Source organism: Carlito syrichta, unplaced genomic scaffold (assembly GCF_000164805.1).
Source record: "Carlito syrichta isolate Samal-C Ts95f unplaced genomic scaffold, Tarsius_syrichta-2.0.1 Scaffold301613, whole genome shotgun sequence".
NCBI classification, from domain to species: domain Eukaryota; kingdom Metazoa; phylum Chordata; class Mammalia; order Primates; family Tarsiidae; genus Carlito; species Carlito syrichta.
In genome coordinates, this window is record NW_007245709.1 from 1 (window position 1) to 9,544 (window position 9,544).

The 9,544-nt window shown below is 35.2% G+C and overlaps 1 protein-coding gene across 1 annotated transcript in view; it reads left to right on the forward strand.

Moving 5' to 3' along the window:
* The first annotated feature begins 3,399 nt into the window (after positions 1-3,399).
* The window catches only part of GTDC1 (glycosyltransferase like domain containing 1), a 290,620-nt gene continuing 284,475 nt past the window's right edge, over positions 3,400-9,544 (forward strand). Inside the window, exon 1 of the mRNA XM_021710851.1 lies at positions 3,400-3,484. The gene's annotated coding sequence lies outside the window, so the exon portion shown is untranslated. The remainder of the gene's footprint in view (positions 3,485-9,544) is intronic.

Here is a 9,544-nt window from a genome sequence, read left to right on the forward strand (position 1 = left end):
CTTCTTGGGTCCTTTCAAGACTTGTCAAAGAAAACAGAATGCTAACCTGACTTTAAAGGGGCAAAAAAACTCCCCACCCCCCTGCTATATTATTCTTTGTTCTCTATGTGCATCAAAGTGACAATCCCACACTGTCTCAATTGAGGGAGTCTAGCACAAAAATGAAAAACAGCCTGGCACTGTTATAGGCTTGCAGCCAAAATGTTTTGTGTAGCTTGGTTCTGGCAGTGGTTTTTTTTAAGGCAGAGGGTCTACCCTTACAGCATCATTGAAGGAAGGCAGACAGCCTTAGTTGTTCCTACTTATACCATTTCTTTCCCCTCCGATCTTCCTCTTTCTTCATGCAGACCACCATTGTGGAAAAAAATATATATATATTTTGAAATAGATACAGCATTCTCCTTACAACTTCTACATTTAGTGAATGGCTTTGTTCCTTGTAGAAGTGAGTGCTAAATTTGCCTTTTCCACTATCTTAGAGATCTCCTTACAGTTGCATTTTTGCTACACTTTGCAAAAAGCCTTCTGAGTATTGCTAACTTTGGTCATGTTGACATAGTATTTTTGATTGGTTGGAATTCTGTCTGCTTCATAGCTTATTTGAACACTTTTGAGTAATATTTGCTTGCATTATATGGATTTTTATGCTGTGATATCTCTTGTTGAGACCCAAAAGTCTGCCATTGTTTTCTCTTTTTGCCTTAAACTCAGGGCCAGTTCATGTCTTTTACAAATTGAATACTCATTTTTAGAATGTCTAAGAGTTGGTAGATAAGCAAGGGAACATCCATTAAAATAAAGATGTGCACTTATTATTTTTTCCTTTGAATCAAAATGTGAGGTAAAACACAGAAGTGTTTTTAAGTTTCACAGTTCTCACTAAATTATTGTTAGTGACCTACTGAAGGAGTGTGAAAATGTGGCAGAATTAGTTTTAAATGGAGATGATTTGAGTAGGAGACTAGATTTTCACTATGAGCAAGCGTTCTGTGAGATTTCATAGAATGTTCTTCAAAATATAAATGTGTTTTCTGTTGTATTAAGCAAAAACAAATGATTTACTTTAAAGTGATATATTTACAAATTAGCGTTTTGCAATCAAGATAAGAATAGTTCAATAGGTGGAATTTTTTTAGGGGAGATATTATTTTGACTGATTTTTTATTTAAAAATTGTCTGATTTTTGGCAATAAGAAAATTACTTTGGGAGAAATAAACTCATGTATTTTTGTAACAGTGTAACAAATGTGACTAAAAAGAAGGCGGACAGTGGTTTGTGTTAGAATTATTAATGTGAAACATCTTTATATGCCATATATAATGGGAAATATGTTGATTATAGATACTTAAGTTAAAATAGTGCAACCTAACAGTTTTGTTCCAGAGTATTTATTTTTAATTTAGAAAACGCTTTAAAATTATTAAAAAGATTTGTAAAACACGGGTATATCAGAAGTATGCATTAAGTAAACTCACCTGTTACTGACTTTCATGCAAGACAGGTTTGACAACATATTGCTTCAGTGTTTTAGCAGAGCAAACATATATTCAAGTTGATTTGTATTTATAATGCACATGTAAAAAATGCCATGATTTCCCATTTCCCCTAATGCTGTCTTTTAAAAACTTGTACTTAAGTGGCTTTTTTTCTTCAAAAGTGCTAAATTAATCTGGGTGGGATACCTGTGAAATTGCATTAATTAAATCTTTAGGTCAACATTTTAAGCTGAATTTGGACAATTTTGAGAAAGAATGCCAGTGAAACTTCTTATCTCTTAATCTAATTAAGTTCATAACTGTTTGTGTTGAATTCCCTATGCCAAGATCTGATAATACTAGAATCGGAGAGTAAAGATAGCACACACAAAAACCTCCTTCATTCTGTATGTTCACATATATTGAATAATATTTATTGCTTATTAAGTACTATTCCTTGACTTTAAATACATCTTCTGCAGTGGTATAATTTTTATTTGCAATTGAGCCCTTTATTTTTTCTGTGATGGGAATATATCTTTCATTATCTTAGGAAATACAACATTAATTGTCTTATTTCTTTTCTTTGTTTATTCTAACTAAATGCAGAGGCATAGGAGAAATATATTTAAGGATCATAATGTTTGAGTAATTTTTGATAAATGCTGTTGTTTTTCATTTTTGTAGGCAATAAATTCTATAGTTTTAATCAGAACACATAGCAAAGCTAGTATATCTTTATAGTTTGATATTATATAGTTTTCAGCAATTATTATACTGTAACTTAATAATTATATTTGTAGAAACATGTGAAAACAACTGTATTAAGTGATATCAGCCAAACTGAATAAACACTAAGTTTATCACTTTAACTAGGATTTTATTATATTAAGTTAATAATTATAGCTAGTATTTTATTTCATTTGACTATCAGTATAGCTTTCAAATATAACTCTTGGGTAGATGATTTGAATGTCATGTTTGACATCGAATATTGGTAACGTAATAACAAATAGTGTTTCTAAGTTTGTGTGGTCAAAAATATGAGTAATCCTCCTTTAAGCATATGTTACATACTTTAATGTCAAATTCAATAGAGTATTGCATGAAAGAGTATATGTTAATTCAGTTGTTTGATTTTTCCTCCTAATTTTTGATACATTTTAATTTTCCCCACCCCCTGACATACTATCATTCTGCAGAATACTTTTACAAGTATTTCGTATGTTTTTCTGTGGCATCTCACACTGCTCACTTTTTATCTATAGTACCATATGAGTTCCTCCTTTTCAGGTTTACGCTGCATATTTTAAGCTGCTGATAGTGTAAGTAGATTGCAAGGTAAAGTGACATTTAGCTTTTTAAGCTAGTCTCATTTTTAGCATGAGAACAGGTTTTTTTTTTTTTCTGTCCTACATCTTCTCATATTTCCCCTTAAAATAGTCTTACTAACATTGAACAAAGAAATTCAGGGATTTGGCTAAAGCAGCAATTGAATGCATCAAAAAGTGGCTACTACAATACAATTTTATTAATGAATGATCTGCATTGGTTCCAGCTGTGTCCATGTGATTAGGCCTTCACCAGGCAACAATGGGTATTTCCCTATTGCTTTTATTTGATTTCCAAGAATGTGTCATCTGTTACATCAGTCTCTGCCAATATGCCCCCGTAAAAGTGTTTTTTTTCCCCTTCTGAATTTCTGAAGCATAAGTTGAATACCCACACGTAGCCCTGCTGAAATATTGTTTCTATTGAATAGTGGCCTAGATTTGTATGCCTGGTGTTACATACCAAAAATCTCAGAATATAAATTAAAGTAAATGTTGATTAAGTTTATCAGTAAGTTTTCAGAATGTGGTTGCCTGTAATGCTAAAGATAGATTATTTTAGCTTTTACGTTTCCATCTTAATATTTTATTACAGTGGTATAATGTGTTATAGAGGTGGACAAGCTTGCAGATTGAAGTGGGGATCGTCCAGATTGTTCCCTTCCCTGGACCATATGGTATAGTTCTAAAAGCCTTTTGTACGCTGTCTGTTCAGTTTATTGTAAACTCATTTAGAACACCTAAAAAGATAACCAAATAAAAGTGAGCCTGAGAAAAAGGACCACATATCATGTAAGGACCTCAGATATATGTATTTTAAAGGATAAATGCAAATGAAATTGAAGTTGAGATGATATTCTAAACAAGAGAGACTTGTCATTCTCTGGATATTCTTTTGAGATCATGTGGATTGTTGTATATCATCTTTGAATACTGGTTTTAAAATGAAAGCATTTATCTGACTTATTTAAATCCCATTCTTGTAATCTTAGGAAGAAGAGGATGCAGCTTTTATCTATTTTACAGAGGAATACTCTACCTATGAATAATGCTGAGGAATATATAAACTACAGGTTTTATGCATATCTAGTTTTTTCCCCCTAATCTCAGTGAGATAACTTTGAGTATTTTTAACCTTTTAGCTTTTTATCTGTATTCAGAGAGAGTTGAAAATTTTTTAAGTCTTATTTCTTTTCCTTCTCTCCGCCCCGACCTATTATGTTTCTATAATTCTATTTTAGGAAAATAGGATAAGAGATTGCTTATCCCATATGCTAAGATTCTTTAGAAACTGGAATGAGTGATTTCTCCTGACTCTCACTCTCCTTCTCTCCAAAGTAAGCTACTGTTAGAGAAGAGCATTAGACATTACCCACTGCTTTTTGGCACCAGAGATTTGAAGTTGAAATTCTACCAAATGGAGGGCGGGGTGGGGGAAGGAGAGCCTATGAAGAACATGATTCTTTACTCTATCATTACCCTGAACCACTGAAAGGGTAACTGAGAGGAACTCAAATGTTATTGGAATGTGTAATTTTCCTTTGAATGGCCACAGTAAAATATATTTGAACAAAAAAGGCAGAAAAAGTATATGGAATTGATGGTGATTGAAATTAATGAATCTTTTCAACACTGTGCAATAGAAATTATCCCAAGAACACTACATATTTACAATTTGTCTAAGAGAAATATACATAGAGAACGAGTATTACCTAGGGAGACTACTAGAGAATATTACAATAATAGAATAATACTAGTGGTAAATTGGACACAAAATATTTGTTGGGATATACATTCTTCAAGTTTGAAAAATTCCCAAAAAAGAATCACCAATTTCAAGTGTGTGTTGAAATCTGATATATTTTGTGATCTTTTGTTTATTCTGAAACTACTTTCTAAAATATTCACAAAATTGAAAAACATTTTTTATACTTTCAGATAAGTTAGGTCCCTACTTCCTTCTCTCTCTTTTCCTTTTTTCCCTAACATTTAGCTATTTATTTATATGTGTATATTATATACATACCATACTGTAGACCAGGGGTCCTCAAACTACAGCCCGCGGCCACATGCCGCCTGCTGAGGACATTTATCTGGCCTACCAGGTGTTTTTGCCTCCGCTGCCTGTCCTGCCTAGCAGCCGACGTGTCCAGGCCCACAGTGCACATGTGTGGAATGTGCGGCGCACTCTCCACTCTCCTTCTCTCTGTCTCTCGACGACTCCTCTCAGTCTCGGATCCCACGAGTTATGAGCTTGCCTGTGCACAGCCTGCTGCTACCTGAGGACCGAGGTAAGAACAAGTTAGGATTTTTTTTTTTGAAGTTAGGAGGTCTATTTTTTAAAAAATTTTGCAGTTAGTAGGACCTTTTTTTTTTTTTTTTTTTTTTGCGGTTAAGGGGGGCCTTTTTTTTCTGAAGTTAGGAGGTCTATTTTTTTTTTTTTTTGCAGATGGGGGCGCCTTTTTTTTGAAGTTAGGAGGGCCTTTTTTTTTGAAGTTAGGAGAGCCTTTTTTTTTTTTGAAGTTGGTTAGTTGGTTGGGGGTGGTTTCTAGGGGGGTTGCATCACAGTGATAACGCAAATAGTCAGCGCTCAGTGCTAATGCAAATGGTTTTTTAAACTATAGTCTGCCCCTCCAGTGGTCTGAGGGACAGTGAACTGGCCCCCTGTTTTAAAAGTTTGAGGACCCCTGCTGTAGACAAATATTGTCTTACAGATTTGGAGGATTGAAGGTCCCAGTTAAGAAAAATGAGAACAATGTTGTAATGACTGTGCAACAAATGGATTTCCATGGAGGAATTTTACCATATTTATTAAAGTAATCCAGATTACCAAAAATTGTAGAAGTGCAAATTCAAAATTGTTTCTATTTCCTCTATCTAGAAAGTACTGAATCATAGTCTAAATCAAGGAAAGAGGAACTATAGGTAGTGTAATTCATTTTTTTTTTTTTTTTTTTTTGAGTTGGAGTCTCATTCTGTAACCCAGACTGGAGTGCAGTGGCTGCTTCCGGCTACCGCAGCCTCGACCTGCTGGGCTCCGGCGATCCTTCCGCCTCAGCCTTCCAAGTAGCCGGAATCACAGGCATGCGCTACCACGCCCAGCTGATTTTTTGATTTATTGTAGAGATGAGGTCTCGCTGCCCAGCGGGTCTCGAACCCGCGGGCTCAGGCAATCCACTCACCTCAGCCTCCCAAAGGCGCGGGATTACAGACTGAGCCACCGAGCCCGGCGTAATTCATTTTTAATTCCTCTTTTAATGGTAAAAATACCTCTGACTTCAAGTAGTAGAAATCTTACAATGATTTAAATGAGTATGAACTTTATTCTCTCTCTTTTTCTCTCTCTTTCTCTTTCTCTCTCTTTTTTAAGTTGGAGTCTCATTCTGTTACCCAGGCTGAAGTGCAGTGGCACGATCACAGCTACGACAGCCATGACCTGCTGGGCTCAGGTGATCTTTCTGCCTCAGCCTTCCAAGTAGCCAGAACTACAGGTGTGAGCTACCATGCCCGGCTAACCTTTTGATATGTTGTAGAGACAGGGTCTCACCAAGTTGCCCAGGCAGATCTGAACCCCTGGGCTCAGGCAGTCCTCTTGCCTCAGCCTGCCAAAGTGCTGGGATTACAGCTTGAGTCGTCATGCACAGCTGCGAATTTTTTTTGATTTATTGTAGACCCCCTGGTCTCAGTCACTCCTCTCCTTTCTGCTTCCCAAAGTGCTGGGATTACAGATGTGAGCCACCATGCTGGGCTTTATTTTATCATAAGAAATCTGAAAGCAGTTCGTTCACAAGTAACAGTTGCCATCAGGGATCCATGTAACAGCTTCCTTCTCCACCATACTTAGCACCTAACCTTTGTCTCTTACTTAACTGATGATGTTTGCATCTCTAGAACTTGTGCTTACTTTTAAGTAGGAAAAAAAACAATGGGAGAACTCAAAAGCTTTCTTCTCATGGGTATTTTGTCATTTTCTTTAGAATGGAATGACTGCAAATATATGCTCATAGAGGATTTCTGACACAGTTATTGGCCAAAAGTGTGTCACATAACTACTTATCTAGGAAGGACTGGATCATAGTCTAAATCAAGAAAAGAGAAGCTATAGGTAGTGTAATTCATTTTTATATTCTCTTTGAATGGTAAAAACACCTCTGACTTCAAGTAGTAGAAAATCTTACTGACAATGATTTAAATGAGTGAGAGTTCTTTCTCTCTCTCTCTCTCTGTCTCTCTAAGTTAGAGTCTCATTCTGTCACCCAGGCTGGAGTGCAGTAGCACAATCAGCCGTGACAGCCATGACCTGCTGGGCTCAGGTGATCACATAACTTCTAGAATGAAATAAAAAGTATTTTTAGCATTCCAGCCTCTATTTTGGAGAATGGGGGCTGGAATGGGTGCTGCGTGAACCTTCCTAAAGTTATCTGCTGTACTTCCTCAATTCATTTGTGTAATTAGTTGTTTGGACTGTTGAACTCTCTGGGTACTGGGTATACATAGTAACTTGCTGTTGGTTCTCTTGTATACCCAGTGAGTATGTGTTGTTTTTGTAATATTATGTTTCTGTGTCTGAGGACAGGAACTGTAATCAACTCATCTTGATATCTTTACATTTAATGAAGTGCCTACATGTCAACCCTCAATAATTACTTCTTGAATGAATGAATGAATATTAAGAAATATATTTGTTAATATTATTGGTATAAATCACTTATACACTTAAAGAGTACAGTAGTATTTTTCCTTTGTGAGAGGGTGTGTGCTAAATTTTGTAGAGTTATTTATTATTGTTAAGGTGATATTAGTGTAATGATGTAAAAGTTGTTTTGAGTAAAAGGAAAATCCTCAAAATGGCTTCATACCAGTGCTTGTTGGGAGCAAGTTATTCCATGAGTAATTAAGAAATATGATTGCAGTTTAACTCTATGAAGAGACTGTAGTTTAAACAAAGATATTTTATTGCACTCATCTATTAAGAGTTCAGTTTTTGAAGAAATAGGAAATTTGAATTTATTCATAAAGCAAATGGGTCATTTGATTATTTATATTATTGATGTTGATTTATAAGAAGGAGTTATGAGATCCTTCCTTAATAGCCTCATGTGGCTAAGGACATACTAAATCAGATTTTATATTAGGTACATCTGGTTGCTTTGCTCTTGAATGTTTTAGAAGAAAGCAGTCTGTCTCTTTGTTCAAAATCTGCAGAAGAAATGGCTCAGAATGTAACAATATTGTGTTTTCATTCAGTTTTTGTTATTTGACCTCAAAGGACAAAAATGAACAACTGTCCACTATATTCCATAAAACATCGCCTATGTAACACCATTTTAATGAATTCCTCCCTTTTCACTCATGATGGCAGGGTGATTGGTACCTTAATTATTAAAACAGCCTGTGCATGGATAGAACTTATTTCAAAGCAGAGAATGTATTCAAGTGTCTGAAACTCAAATTTTCTATCTTAGCAGTTTATAGTTACTAAGAATAAAGGAAACTCTTTTAGCATTCAAAAGCAGTCCTGGAATTAGAGTTCCTACATAAATCACAAAGTAGGCAAAAAAATTTCCTAGATTTTAACTTAGAATTGAGTATTGGTGGTTTCCTTTGATCCTTAAGCAGAACTTTTGGTCATACTTTTGGAAGTAATAAAGACCAACACTTTGCATTTTAAAATATTGCATGTAAAATTTCAGCCTCTTTCACTGTTTTAACTTTAGTATTCTTAGTGATCAGTGTAGTATTTGGCTCATAGTAAATATTTGTTAAATGGATTGTTTAAGTATCCTTTGGGGATTCTTAATGTTGGTAGCTATATATTTTGCATTTCCCCATCCCTCTTTAATTTTATTCTGTGCTTCCCATCATACTTATATTTTACTGTTTTTATCTTCCTATTCAGTGATGTCTGCAATGATTTGTATCTGCAATGATTTAGGACTTATTTGAATAGCTGAATATCATAGTAATGCCTGAACAATTTACTTTATGATGATGCTATAATTTTCAAATTCAGGAAAACCTCTTTTTTTCCCTTATAAGATGGGCATTTAATTGTAGCCTATTGATGAGAATTCGGAGTATACTAATTGAATACCTATCATGTATATGGCACTTTGCTGGATTATGAGTGGATACAAACATGTTTATAATCTTCATTGCCAAGGAACTGAAATCTGGTTAGGGAAGCACACATATATATTGTACAACTATAATATAAGAAGAATTGTGGTAACTGTTCTAACTGGGATAAAAGAAAAGTTTAGGATACTACCAAGGAAGGCATAATTACTTCGGTAGCTGAATATGAGTGATTGACTAAGGCTCATGGATGAGATGAAATTTAAATAGGGTCTTGAACTATATGTAGGAATTTGACAGGTCATGGAGGCAAAAGGATTCATAAAGAATAAACAGCAGGAACAGTGCTTGCAGATAGGAATGTGTATGGAATGTTTGAGAAAATTATGAGTCTGTTGTGTTTAAGATAATGGTATGCCCGTGAGAGTGACAGGAATTGAGTCTAGAATGGAGCTTAGAACCAAATTGTAAAGGGTCTTGTTTCTTTCTTTTTTATTTTTATTTATTTATTTATTTTCACTTTTTTTTTTTTTTTTCTGAGTTGGAGTGTTACTCTGTCGCCCAGACTGGAGTGCAGTGGCTCCTGGCCACTGCAGCCTCGACCTGCTGGGCTCCGGCGATCCTTCCGCCTCAGCCTTCCAAATAGCTGGAACTACAGG